Here is a 13,400-nt window from a genome sequence, read left to right as displayed (position 1 = left end):
AAGGTTTGGCATAATCTGGTATAGCTAGGACAGGTGTGGAGAATAATGCTTGTTTAAGGGTGTCAAAAGCAAAGGTATGGTCAGGTGTCCATGGCAATGGAGAAGAGGTGGCAAACTCGGAGGTCGTTAATTGTATCAGGGGTTTGGCCAAATAGGCGAACTGGGGAATCCACTTCCTACAATAGGAAGTGAGGCCAATAAAGGCACGGACTTCTTTCTGTGTCTTAGGGACAGGAATGTTAAAAATGAGTTGGATTCTTTCAGGTGTGGGTGCCCTACCCTCCTTTGACAGCAGGTGTCCTAAGTATGCCACCTGCTGTAAACTCAATTGCAATTTAGAGGGTGATACTTTGTGGCCATGTTGTGCAAGAAACATTAGGACAATTTGTGAGGCTTGTTCGCATTCCGGTTCGGAACATGCGGTGATCAGTAAGCCGTCGACATATTGTAACAATGTCGTATTGAAGGGCAGAACAATGTCATCCAACTGTCTTTTAAGTGCCTGACTGTAGATACTGGGACTTTCTGTATACCCTTGAGGAGCTCTTGTGAAACAGAAACTACGACCTTGTATTGAGAATCCAAATAGGTACTGACTGTCTGGATGAATAGGTATACTGAAGAAAGCATTTTTAAGGTCAATGACGGTAAAATGTGTGGCATCAGGATCTATGGCTGTTAGCAGAGTACTGATGTCTGAGACCACAGGGTATTGTGGTACCACACATTTTTTAAGCTCATGTAAGTCAACCACAAGTCTGTAAACTGGTGGTGCACCGTCATCTGTTTTCTTTCGCACTGGCAAAACTGGCTAATTACATATGTTGGAAGGTACCTCTCTGACTACTCCTTTTTGAATCAAGTCATCGATAATCTGAATAAGGGCTTGTTCTGCATCTGGAGGTAACTTGTATTGGCGGACATGAGGTAGGACAACACCTTCCTTTAACGTGACTATGTGTGGTGTAATATCCATGAATCCTACGTCAGTTGGATCAGTAGCCCATAATGCAGCAGGAATGTCCCTTAATCTGACATCTAACTCTCGTGTGGTGAAATGACCTTTGAAGTCTCGGAGGAATAGTCGGATCCCTTCCGGGGAACAGCATATCACAGCACCCAGTTCCTTTAATGTCTGGATGCCAAGTAGATTTTCGGGACAGGACTTAGTACCAAATCGGTGGAAGTTGTAAGAGGGCCAACCTGAAGTGACACTGATTCAGAAACATTGTTGATGACTGGTGTACCGGAAAAACCCAAAGAAATACTATTTGAGCCGGAGAGGGGTACCGTGGGAACTTCGTTGTGTTGTACTGTCGTCCTACTGGCCCTGGTGTCGATCAGAAATGTTGTTTCTTTACCTAAGAGCTTAGCATGTACAAAGGGACATGCTAAGCTACTATCATGTTCTTCTCAGCTGTCTCATGAAATCGTAGGGAATTCAGGATAGGATGACACTGGATACTGATAGAGTTGTGGGGCAGTTGATGTTGGAGAAGAGGGATGAGTGATATAGGTGCGAGGTTGTGTCTTTCCAGTAGCAATATTGTGTTGTAAGACTGGACAGTCACGTACAAAGTGGCCTGGCTATTTGCAATAATTACAGGTAACCCTTTCCTGTGATACTGGAGGTTGCTTATGGGTCTGAGGAATTGTATTGGTCTGTGCTACCAATACATTCATTGTAGTATCTTTTTTCCTTCTTTTCTCCTGTTCCTGTTCGTCCCTAATTCGGTTTTGATGGCACTGGAGCATCTGAAGTGCTTGTGAAGGGGAACTAGCTTGCCAAGTACTTTCAACTTTTAATACTCTATTTTTGATCATAGGTAAAGCATTTTCTACAAATTTTGAGACAAACAATCGACTATAGGTGTCTCCACCTGAGGAGAGACCGCTATTGATAAGAAAACATTTCTCTAATCTTGTATAATAGTCCCCTATATCCTCATCTGGTTTTTGTTTGCATGCAGAGATAGCATCCCAATCTTCCTTTTTAGTGGCCAAAAACTGGGAGAGTATTTTTGGGAGAAGGCGAGGGAGTTCCAGAACCAGAGGTCCCAGGCCTTGTCCAGGATCACGAGTAGTTTCTTCTGTCTCCAAAGCTGCCCATGCTACCTTTTTCCCTTCAACCTCCCAGTCTTTTCCCTTTAGTTTGTCGTATGTTCCTTGAGGCAGCAGGACTTTGAGGAGAATATTGAGATCCTTATAAGTAAAGGAGCCCATTTGAAGAATATCCTTGAGTTCCCTATGGAATCCCGTAGGATCTTTTTCATGGGAAGGGACCATTTTCTTCATCTCTAATATTTCTAGTTTTGTCAAGGGAGTATAGAAAAATGTTTATTGTAACTTTCCTGCAGAATCTACAACGGGGTGTACTTCTCGGAGGGGAAATTGACCTTGGCCGTACTGAGGGGGATTTGAGTCATAGACATCAGAAAGGTATTGGACATAGCGTTGTCGCTGATCCAGGAAAATGTTGAGGAATTCTTGTCCCCTTGCCACCCACCTGCCTTCTAGACAATCTCGTAAGAGAGGATGTAACATTCTGGGAGGGTAGCCAGTGTCTTCGTACAATGTAATGAGGTTTTGAACCATATATATGCTGGCTAGTCTTTGAGATGTCATAGGGAGCGATAAAAACATTTGAGCGACTATGTCAGGGCCGTATATAGAGTATTGGGACACCCAATGGGTGCTTGATCGAGCGAGTTCTTTTTCTTGTGTGGTGAGTGGAGGTTCGTCGTCCATCCAATCATCCAGGGCTTCTTGTGTTTGTTGGAACGATCTATCTGAAGAAGCGGACAATTTTTTAGTCTTATTCCTGAGTTGTCCGCTACCTTGGGAACGAGGGATACGGGAACGTACTGCTCCTTGAAAAGCAGTTCCTTCTTCCCTGTCTTCGTCTGTACCCTCATTCTCGTTCTCCTGGGTAGGGGCATTTTTCTGGTGTGAGTCGGAAACCTTACTGGTAAAGAGAGGGATGAAGAGATCTATTTCTTTTATTTAATCATAATTTCCCGCTACCACTGCTTGATCTAGCTGAAGTAGGTCGTTGGGAACCTTTTTCCCAGTTCTTGAGATCATACGGATGAAACAGGTAAACATAAATTGTGTGAGGCATTTTCTATGAGCGATAGGTCTATTTTTAATAGCCTCTTGTAGGACTTCTAAGTTTTCTCCTGTTTGGAGAGCCTCGTAAATTTTATTCAGACAACTTGTGATATTTGGTACCTCCCGTATGCTTTCTAGAGCTTCCCGTAAGAGATAAGAGACATCTGCTTGTGGACCTTCTCCTGGGGTCGGGTCATACCCACAACACTCTGTCCACTCCACTTACTGACCTCATTAACCTTTTACTCTCCCAGGGCACGGCGCCTCAGAGATGGAAAAATGCAGTTGTCAAAGCACTACTGAAAAAACCAGGATTAGACTCCTCAAATCTAACCAATTTTAGGCCTATTTCACTTTTGCCCGGCTTCTCAAAAGTCGCAGAAAAGATGGTTAACCGCCAGCTCTCTTATCACCTAGAATCCCATCATCTGCTGGGAGACTCCCAGACGGGCTTTCGCCCTGGTCAGGGGACGGACACAGCCTTATTGGCAGTGGTGGAGGAAGCAAGGAGCATTCTTGATACAGGGGGGTCAGTGGCAGTGATCCTCCTGGACTTGAGTGCTGCCTTCGACACCGTAAGTCACCAGGTGCTCCTCCAATGACTGTCAGAGGTGGGTGTGACAGGGATGGCCTTGAAATGGCTCGAATCCTTCCTCTCCAACCGCTTCTATCAAGTCTGGGAAGGGGCAGAGCAGTCGACCTTGTTCCCTCTTCAATGTGGAGTCCCTCAGGGCTCATCTTTGAGCCCTACCTTATTTAATATTTATATGACTCCTCTTGAAAGAGTGGTCTCCCCTTCAGGAGTGAAGATCATCAGCTATGCTGATGATACTCAGCTGGTTGTAGGCCTCACCCAGCTGACGGAACAACCCGAAGTCCTTCTTGACTGCCTCATCAATGTTCATCGTTGGATGTCCTACTCTGCCCTTAAGCTCAATGGAGAGAAAACTGAGCTTATGTTGCTGGGCAAATCTAGTCCCTCACTCATCGCTAGCTGTTGGCCTCGGTCTCTGGGTGACCCACCATCTCCCAAGAAGGAGATCAAGAGCTTGGGAGTTTGGTTAGAGGAAGATCTGTCCTCAGGACGCACGCCAGGAAGACCGCAGGGTGTGTTTTGGCCTGTTGCGGTCAGCTCGCAAGGTGCTACCACTGCTCCCTAATCCATCTAGGAAGCTCTTGATTCGTGGTTTAATCTTGTCGAGACTTGACTACGGGAATGCGCTGTTTCTTGGTGCTCCCGAAGCGACTTTTAAAACCCTTCAACAGGTGCAGAATGCAGCGGCTAGAGTGCTGATGGAGGTTCCTAGAAGACACTCAGCTGCCCCGGCCCTGAAAACGCTTCACTGGCTCCCCGTTAAGGAGCGGGTGAAATTCAAAGCGTTATGCACGGCTCATAAAATCCTGCATGGTAGGGGCCCCTCTATCCTGTCCATTATGGCACGCCCCTATAAGCCCACACGCCCACTGCGTTCGGACCAAAGACATCTTTTGCAGTCAGCCAGAGTAAAAAGAGCTCGCTCTGGGGGACGGCGTTTTTCAGTGCAAGTGGCGGCACTGTGGAACTCCTTGCCCTTTAAGATTCGTTCAGAGCCCAATATCCTGCACTTTAGGAAACTTTTGAAGACGCATTTGTTTCCGGTGTAGTGACTGAGTCTGAGCTTTCCCTTCTCGTTCCTTACAGCGCCGGGATGCCCCTGGGTAACTGAGCGCGTTATAAATTTTATATAATAATAATAATAATAATTCAACATAGGTAGAACACCACCCGAAGTGCCAGGGATGGGTTCCGTCTGGGAAACTACTCGTCTGGCCACTATTTGATTAGTATAAGCCAGAGGTGGTTCCATTAAATAGGTGGTAATGAAGTCTTCGGGCACGGAAGGAACCTTAGGACATGGAGGTGCTGTGGGGATGATAGGGTCTGAACTACCATCGGACCCTGTCTTTTGCGAGAGGACGGGATATATACCCGTCACGGAGGCCGAGACCTCCCTTTTCTTTTGTTCAAAATTAATATCATCATTCTGATCCTGTAACTTTCTTATCTTACTTTCTTCTGACATTCTCTTTGCTTTCTCCACTTTCCCTTGCTCTTTCTGTTCCTTTGGATGTGCTTCCTTTCGCCATATTTCGACACTCTCTAACATCGAGGGTCTTGCTTTCTTTTCCCAACATTTCTTTTCAACTGTCATGATACAATTTAAATCCCATGTGCCACTCTTTGGCCATCTGATCGCAATTTCTAAATCTTTAGTGTAACCTTCCCAAAGATCCAAATACAAGATGCCACCAATTCCATATTTCGTATACATGAAGTAACCAGGACTATCCTTTGGGGGGACTGGTACAGGTTGTTCCAGTAGCCCCTTCCCGGTACCCAGTTTACACAATTTAGAAAACAAAGGTATTGCGTCAATATATAAAAAATGTACACTTGATAACTTGATATACCCTGAGTATCAGAGTACAAACATACCGTTTTCTAGAAACCTAGAACCCGTCTTGACCGTCTTCTGAAAATCAGAACCCGTCTTGATACACACCCAGCAGTACTCACCGAGGTGCAGAAAACTTGAAGATCTTGAAGATCTGGTCACTGGACTAGTTACGCTGCGCTCTTGATCAGGGACTTGTCGGGGTTCTGAAGACCTCAGACTTGGCAACTTCACAAGGTTCGGGCTCTGGGTTGAGACTTCCGCTGTCGTCCTCGCCGCCTCGTGTGGATGGTCAGGCCGTGGCACGGTCCCTCTTTGACACGAAGGAGTTCATGCAGGAACATCCTGCAGTGTGCACTTTGAAGTCGGTCAGTGTCTGGAGAGACAGGTTCGGGTCCGCATCACCGGCGCGTGGGGAGAAAGGGAAGTTCCTGTTCGGGCGCCAATTTACTGTGGTAAATATTTTAGTAGTTTACCTTGATCGGAATTTCTATAATATCAATAAGATCAAGCATGAAGAGCAGAGTCCGTGGTGGTTAGAATTCGGGGTCTTTATTCAGTAACTCGAGTTAAGGGAGAGCTCCGTCACCTAAGGAGGCTCGGGAATAGTCTCTACTTTAATCAATGAAAACATAGCATTTATACATTTCTGGACAAAGCAAAGAGGAAGGAGCTTCCCTTGAGCAAATTTCAGTTACTTGTGTTGTAATCATACAGAAGTCATGGCAGAAGCGACGTAACTGTGTCATACTTCTGAGGAAGCCATGGCAGAGGCAAAGTGTTGGGAAATAACCCCAGGCTGGTTGCTTAGATAAGAGATAGAAATGGTCGTGACAGGATGTCTGGTGTCAAGTCTTTAGCAAACAGGGGCTTATTTCTCAGAATCGGCCTGACCATAAGAGTGTGTGGTTACAACAGGGGCTCGTTTCTCGGAATAGGCTGGACCACAAGAATGTATGGTTGCAGTTAGAGGAAGAAATGTGTTGTGTGCACCCTTACGTTTATGTGCCCGGGTTTTCTAGTTACCATCATGATGAGCTCGGGACGTGAAAGAGAGGGTGTATAATGGGATATAAATAACTAAAAATACCCATTTTCCACGGAAGATCCCCCTCCCCCCCCCCACATTAGGTAAACAGCAGGTGGAACACATGCTCGATAGATCCAACTTCAGGGAGGTACCAGTCGCCACTCGTCATCAGAGGAAAGAGAGAAACTAGCGGACACAACTCAAGAGAGAGGGAGGGAGGAGGGATGGAATGGGACACCAGTTGGGGAGTTTGAATTTAATGCACCAGCAATGCACTGAGAATAGTGCAAGTATACTTAGACTGCACAGTATGTAAAGTGTTAATGTTAGATCTGGGGGTCTCTAGTTGGCAATGGTATTCACCTTTTTCCAAATAGGGACCCTTATTTCTAAGTCAGGATAAGGTGATTACACTGCTTAATAACCCCTGCTCACCCCCTTGGTAGCTTGGCACGAGTAGACAGGCTTATCTCAGAGGCAGTGTGTTAAGCATTTGTGAATATACACAGTAATGCAGTGAAAACCCTACAGATGGACACAACACAGGTTTTATAAAAATAAGTATTTTTTATATAGACTTAACACAAGACCACAAACGACAAAAATCCACAAAACTACACTTAAGATTGCTTAAAGATGATAAAACGTTGCTTAGTTCAAGTTGATGATAAATGCGACAAAGTTCTCAACAAAGTACCTGGATGCGTAACGCAAAGTGAACAAAAGGCTTGCAAAAGGGGAGATGCGTTGGTTCCGTGATCCGGGGGAGATGATGCGTCGTGCCTCAATGTTTGCGCAGAGTAGGGGATGCGTCGTGATCCTTGCCAGTGCGGAGGTGATGCGTAGATTCTCGGCCTGCGGACCTGTTGCGGTGCGCAACATGGCACCTTGATGCGAAGCAATGATCCGGTTGCGATGCGAGAAGATGGCGTCCTTGATGCGATGATGCGATGACGATGCGTAGATGCCCTCACAGCCTTTCGACAACTCTTTACTTTGGAGCTGCGACAGGCCCAGCGACACGCTTCTCCGGTGATGCGATAGCGACTCGGTCGATGGCGTCACGCTTCTCCAGTGATGCGCCAGCAGGCAGCTTCGATGAACACATGCTTCCAGGGAGAAGCGGCGAAGGCTCGCTTCTCCGGCGATGCGATGATTTCAGTTGCGGCGGTGACACGCTTGCTCTTGGTGCGTCGCGCTTCCTGCTCCCAGCGTCACGCAAATGTCTGGAGTTGAGAATTCCCAGCAAGGAAATTCAGAGGGGAGCTGGAGGTCAAGTCTTTTGTCCCTGAGACTTCAGCAGGAGGCAAGCACAGTTCAAGCCCTTGGAGAATATTCTGTAAATGATGAAAGTCCTTAAAAAGTTCCTTCTCCTTTCCTTGGCAATAAAGAAACCACTGCAGGCCAACCCAGCAAACAGTACACTGGCAGAGAGGTAGTCCAAACTCCTGCAGCTTCCTTAGTTCTTCTCCTTGGCAAAAGGTTTCTTGTTCCAGAAGTGATCTAATTTCTGGGGATCAAGGTCCCAATATTTATCCCCCAAAATCCTTTGTTCTCTGAAGGCAGCGAGGCCTCTGCCTAGTCCAAACCAGTTCCTGAGCACTTTATTTACATGACTCTCTCCTTCCTTTCACTGTGCATGGCAGAGACATTAGCCGCCCCACAGGAGGTGGAGCCTAACAGGGGAGGGAAGATACAGCTCTGGAGCACTTTGTTGACAAGATTCCTTTTCTCCTTTCACAGTGCAGGGCAGAGACATCAGGCAAGCCACAGGAGGTGGAGCCAGCATGGTAGAGGGATGGTACAGCTCTGGAGCACTTTGTTGACAAGATTCCTTCTCTCCTTTCACAGTGCAGGGCAGAGACATCCAACAAGCCCCAGGAGGTGGAGCCAGCATGGTAGAGGGAAGGCCCAGCCCTATTCAGGTCCCAGGTGCAACTCCTCCCTCCCATCTAGATGCAGATCTCTCTATTCACCACCGGGCTGCCCCAGCCTGTCTCCAGGAATCCCCCAGCCCTGTCACTCACAAACCCAGTCAAGGAATACACCACCTAGCAGAGGCAGGCCGCAACAGTTAGGCAAGAAAATACCTACTTTCTAAAAGTGGTATTTTCAAACACAGAATATTAAAACCAAACTTACTAAAAGATGTATTTTATCATTCTGAGTTCAGGCATACTAAATTCGAATTTCTACCATGTTCCCTGAGTCAGTTAGGATTATAAGAATGTAATAATCTAACTGCCCATTCTAGCCTATGGAGAACAGGTATCCTTCAATAATGAAAAACTAAAATGGCTGTAATTCACTATTAGGACATGCTACACACATCAGAGCATGTCCTACCTTATACTTACAATGCACCCTGCGATTGGGCCTACCATAGAGGTGTCTGATATGAAGTAAAGGGAAGGTTTAGGGACTGGCAAGTGGACGCACTTGGCCAAGTCGACATGGCAGTGCTAGACTACACATCGGCCTTGCAATGGCAGGCCTGAGACACAATTTACAAGCTGCTTCTGTGGGTGGCACAACCAGTGCTCAAGCCCACCAGCAGAATTTGATTTACAAGCCCTGGGCACACATGGTGCACTGTACTAGGGGCAGACAGATACATCAAATAACCCAATCATGGAATCACCAATTAGTACATTAATGTAACATAGGGAGCACTTGCACTGTGGCACTGATTAGCAGTGGCACAGTGCCAAAAGCATCAAACCAGCAAAAACATATCAAAACAGATGAGGCAATCCGTCAAAATGGAAGGGAGACTCACGCCAATGATGCCAGGTATAACAGGTAATATACTAAATGCCAATAAAATCTGTTTTTTAAAAAAAATTATGAAACTACAGCTGCTCTTCAAGCAACTTCCCTACACCAGTTTTTTTTCCAGCCAAATTGGTCATGCAAGCTCTGGCTGCCTTCCTGCCAAAAGTTGTACCAGTCTTTGATGTGGGTCAATCGCTCACCCAGCTGACATTTGTCATTATGCCACACACCTTAAAAGAGGAGGAGTAGCTCTATAGACTTGACCCTCAAATAGCTTTGAGTTTCTATATTGGCATAAGGGAGACCATTGTGTGGATGATCAGCTGTTTGAGGGGTTAACTGGGACCAAGAAAGGTACGGTGGTGCTTAAGGGCATGGGTAATGAAGAGGGCCCTCTGGTGCAGCAGCATGTATTGTACCACCCCAGGGACCTCTCACTAAGGCTATGCCCTCTGTCATTTTAGGCTGTGTGTCTTGGTGTAGAGAAAGACAAATAGTCGACATGGCAGACAGCCCTGTGTGCCGTGACACCTCTAAACTGCATAAGATATAGGTAGTCACTCCTACTGAAGGCCTTTAGCCTTAGGGCAAGGTGCATTATGTCCTATGTGAGTGCATATCAGCATGAGAAGATATTGTCCTAAAATGTCCAGTCCATTCTGAGATGTTGTAAGTACACATGGAAGACATAAAGAGTATTTAGAGGGTCCCCTGAAAATCTACCAAGCACTGGTGTGGTCTCTTACTTGCATTCACCAGTCTGCCACCACCAGACCTGTTTCTGACCTCATGGGGTGAGAGCCAGCGCTCTCAGAGGACAGAGACAAAGCCTGCTCCCTGACAGAATGGCCTTCCTTGGCGGGAAGCTTCAAAGGCGATATAGCCTTTAAAATCCAACCCAGGAACATCCAGATAGTGGGGGAAGCCAAGCCCTCTTTTCTGTTCCACTTCTGGTGAGAGGAAAGATGGGAACGTTAGTTAGTTTAGGAAGAGATTAGGCAGAGGGTCTCCACTGAACCGAGTCTACCCCTAAGGTGGGGCAGGTGATTTGGACCCTCTCCTGAAATTCCACCATCTTAGGATGGTGGAGACACAACCTAACAGGGCGCCGGAGGTGCCCTTTCCCACAGGAAGGGAAGTGGTAACTACAGGTTGTAGACACACTAAAGGAAGCTAGCTCATTGGCTACTACCTTCCGCCACTTATAACACCTCTAAATTCATTACTTAGACCTGAACATCAGATTCATTAGACAAAAGAGGACCAGGACAAAGAGTACCCGCTGTTAGAGAACTAAAGCCCTGCTGCAGAAGAAAAAGGTGCCATACCCTGCCTGCTGCTCCAAAGACTCGTCAATCACTGCTCCTGTGTCGTACTAACACCTGAAAGGTCTCCAAGAAGCCCAGAGCACCTCCAGCCTTCACAAAATCATGAAGAAGCTCCCTTGGAGTAAAGGTATCTCTTCCCTGCACCCAGCAGGCACCAATCCCATGAAGCTCAGTTTTTTGACCTGCTGCTCCTCGACAACAGATGCAGCACCAAAGCAAGAAGCTTGGGTGGGTCGGATCTGCCTCTCCACCTGTTGTGAATCATTTTAGGACCCCAGTGTAATTGTACCGATTCCTGCCCATATTTAGGTATAATTCACCCTATCCTTATATAGGCATAGAAATCATAACCATATTTAGACTTATCCTATGCAGTCCAAATTCGGCATGGCTACTTCCACTATTTCCGAAAATCTACAACGATTTCTTGGAAAAACCCGCCTTCAGCAGTCAGGGACTGCCCCCTGCTTGAATATTGATTTATCCTAGAACTCATGGAGTTTTCAGAGAATTAAGTCTCTAATGACGTTATTATGTCCATCCTTATGTCAAACTCGGCACCTTCAAGGTATAAGTATGCCCACAATTGCCTAGGCAAACACACAGTGGTTTGGAGCAGATCGACTATTTCCTTGCCCGACGCCCTGCAGAAGCAAGTGCCGAAGGAAGCCGACCCTCCAGCTGACCCACTGAGAGACGCTGTCTTTTCTCCTGCTGAGAAATCCAGCTCCAGTGTTTCCAGGCTACCCTTGCGGGTTGCTGGAAAGTCGAGTCCTGAGAGAGAGATACCAGACCTCCTTCATTCTAAAACCAAGGTACAGAGCTGATTAGACCCATAAAGAATTCTTGGATTAGATTCTTGGCCAGAATACTAAACTTAAGCTACCCCATCCCTTACTTCTTCCCTTGTACTAGACCTAGGTTAGGTACACCTGGGTAGGCATATTTTAGAAGCATCAGTTTAGTACTTTTAGTCATTATTTGTTACTGTATGTATTTTATCTATTTTATGGCTTCGAAACCATACTATGCTTTTACAGTATTATTTTATAATACTCTTCGTACTGTACGCACTGTACTTTGCAACCAGTATTACGATTGTAGCAGTTCATTTCCTCTGCATGAGAAAGAAGACTGTTCAATAAATACTTTTACTGAAAACACCAGTCTCTCTATTTCTCTGCACCTCTGGTGAAACGAAGCATGCACGATTGACTGAATGAAAAAACTATCTATTTTAGTTTTATCTTGGGAAAACAAAGTTGTCATGTTTATGCGGTTGTCAGAAACTAATCCCTTCTTGTGTATTCGAGAAAGTTTCTAGTGACTTCTGAGCTAGCTGGCACACACAATTAAGTTTAGTATATTCACTAGAGACCGAGTCGACCTCAGTCCTACGTCCAAACTGCAGGATATACTATTCCAATGCGCAGAGCCTATTGGGAATATAGGAACTACACTACACACCAAGTTTGGAGGCACCAGGACCTATTGGAGCTATAGTGCATGAATACTCAGGGTACCTGACCCCCAAAAGTAAACACCAAGAAGAAGAGTTCACACCATACTCCTGAAGGACCAGAAGCAACCACCCTTCGAGGGACATTGAGACCAACTTCCTGAGTGGCCCAGCAGTCTAGAGATCGACTCTCCAAGTTGCCTGATCCTGACCGCGAGGACATCAAGATGCACAACCCCCAGTTGACCTATTGCTCTGCACCCGGCCCCAGCAATCCCAGCATTGACTATCCCACTGGGCTCCCATGGTCCCCAGTCCCTTGTGACCTTCAAGGAGCACCATCGGATTTACCTATAAGTTCTCCTGTGCAGCCAATCCAGGATACTCCTGAACATCTCCTGCTAGAACTTTGGACCTGGTCCCCATATTGTCCTAAAATGAAAAGATGAACTTCGTGAAAGCATTGGCTGATTTTATATGCTTTTTTCTACTTTTTTCCCATTCTGTTCTATGATGCATAATTGTGCACAAAAGTGATATATTTTCTGAACTCTGAAAAATCGTAACTCCAAAGTACTTACCATAGGACTGTGTTCTTGTTCCATAAAAACTGATATTATTTTCACCAATTGGTCTTGGATTTAATCTTCAGTGTGTATCTCTTTTATTGCCTTGATGAAGTAAAACACCTGCTTAGCACTGCCCTCTGATAAGCCTAATTGCTCACCCACGCTACCACAAAAAGAGCATTAGATTTATCAGCTATTACCTCTCTATATCATTTGGGAATTCATGGGGCTCTCTATATCGTGCACTAAAATGAAGTATAACGAGCAGAGAGCCAGCTTCCTACGCAAGGTCATCCACTTATATATTGAACATTTACTTTTGTACACTCTTACGTCCGGCCCTATGCCAGCCCCCTATACTTGACCTGTCAATGGCTCATGTCAAGGCATGTCTTCTTGACAGTAAAAACTAATTTCTGTTGTGGATTCTCATCACATCATAACGTATGCATGACTTTGTGCAGAACTTGTAGGTATTACCTGTGGTGCAGCATAGATAAATTACATCAATGTAATATGAATTACTTCATTCTGTTTATAGAATAGTGCGGAAGAATGGTGAATATTGCAGTGACCTAGGACACAAATATGGCAAATTAACCTTAGGCACAACTCCTCCTGTTTGGTACAGAGGCACTGGGGGTAGTGGTATAGTCTGGCCTCCACCCAAAATTTACATGGTAAGGCTATCAT

The 13,400-nt window shown here is 45.8% G+C and overlaps 1 protein-coding gene across 1 annotated transcript in view; it reads left to right on the top strand.

Moving 5' to 3' along the window:
• The window catches only part of LOC147693350 (transient receptor potential cation channel subfamily M member 2-like), a 1,918,272-nt gene that overhangs the window by 1,105,513 nt on the left and 799,359 nt on the right, over window positions 1-13,400 (top strand). The window lies entirely within an intron of this gene.

Source organism: Lissotriton vulgaris, chromosome 8 (genome assembly GCF_964263255.1).
Source record: "Lissotriton vulgaris chromosome 8, aLisVul1.2, whole genome shotgun sequence".
Classification (NCBI taxonomy): domain Eukaryota; kingdom Metazoa; phylum Chordata; class Amphibia; order Caudata; family Salamandridae; genus Lissotriton; species Lissotriton vulgaris.
The sequence above is the reverse complement of the archived record's forward strand: the minus strand, read 5'-3'. Positions and strand labels throughout refer to the sequence as shown.